We start from the raw sequence: 1,235 nt of genomic DNA, 5'->3' as shown, positions 1-1,235 counted from the left end.
ATTCTGCAGGCTGCAGTTGCTCCCCAAGCTTACGCGATGGATTGGGACAGGGTCCAGGTTCTACAAGAGAATGAAAATATTAAGCAAATTTTACGTAGCACGCGAATCGACGCTTTGCCCGGTTTTACACAATAAAAGTCGTACCTGCAAACTCCACTTATTAAAATTATTCACTGATGGTGTATGCTCATTCACATGTTGTAGGAATTTCAAAGCTTCATAGAACTTCCAGCTGGTCTGTACGTTTTCGTCTCCGCCGGCACCGCTTCTCTTTGCCTTGTCCATCCTCTGCTTCTCTGAACTGAAATATGACTTGATGTTGCACCACTTGTGCGTAATTTCATCTTTAAATACATATATGTATTATACAAACATATAATATATCTTTTAGTTATTACATGTGAACTTGCTAAGAACTTACCGTATTGAAATGGTACATCTGCTGTGAACGTTGAGTTCATTTCATCCACCAAAGCGAGCCAAAACTGCTGCTTTTTATATTTGTGCTTATACGATGGTAGCATATGATTCCATATATATTCTGCACCGTGGAATTTGTCAATTAAATGGAATACGTAGTTGTCTTGCCACTTTAATTTCATTTTTATTGTTACAAAACAGTTTTACATCAATTTTAATTTCGTTTATTTGAATTTCGGTAATGAAACGTCAAAACTCAGCTGTTCTTCACACAGAATTTGTCTTTCTCTAACACATTGCCGAATAGTTTTTGTAATTTGACTTTCGTCAGTTTTTTTGTTTGTATTTAAAATGAAAAATACAGGAAAAAAACGTAGTATCATACGGGCATTACAAATACAACGTCGCGTTCTTATGTGATCTTGTATTTTTGGTTCATGACACCAAAAGAGAAATCGCTGATAATAAGACAGCTTTCAGACACATCAAGTCTTGCTTTCAAGTCGGCTCGTTCCAAGGTGAAGGAGGTGAGAAGAGAGGGGAGGAATACGGATACCTCTGTACCGTCAATTCGTTTCCAGTTTTCTTGTCTCTTTGGATCTTTTCGTTGCTTCCCATTTAAAGAACCAAAAACTTGAATTCAATAAAAGTTGACGCGTCTGGGAGCAAATAGAAAACACAAAAGAGAAAACTTGCTTTCAAGACTTGACGTGTCTGAAAGGGGACTAAGCAACTCGTGTTTTCGTTTCTGAAAACGTGTGTGTTTGCATTGTTCAACTTTGCGTTCAACATTTGTGTTCAACTCAGCGCAGGGT

The sequence above is a fragment of the Rhagoletis pomonella genome, unplaced genomic scaffold, assembly GCF_013731165.1.
Source record: "Rhagoletis pomonella isolate Grant_MI unplaced genomic scaffold, Rhpom_1.0 Rhpom_scaffold_00009, whole genome shotgun sequence".
Lineage (NCBI taxonomy): Eukaryota > Metazoa > Arthropoda > Insecta > Diptera > Tephritidae > Rhagoletis > Rhagoletis pomonella.
The sequence above is the reverse complement of the archived record's forward strand: the minus strand, read 5'-3'. Positions refer to the sequence as shown.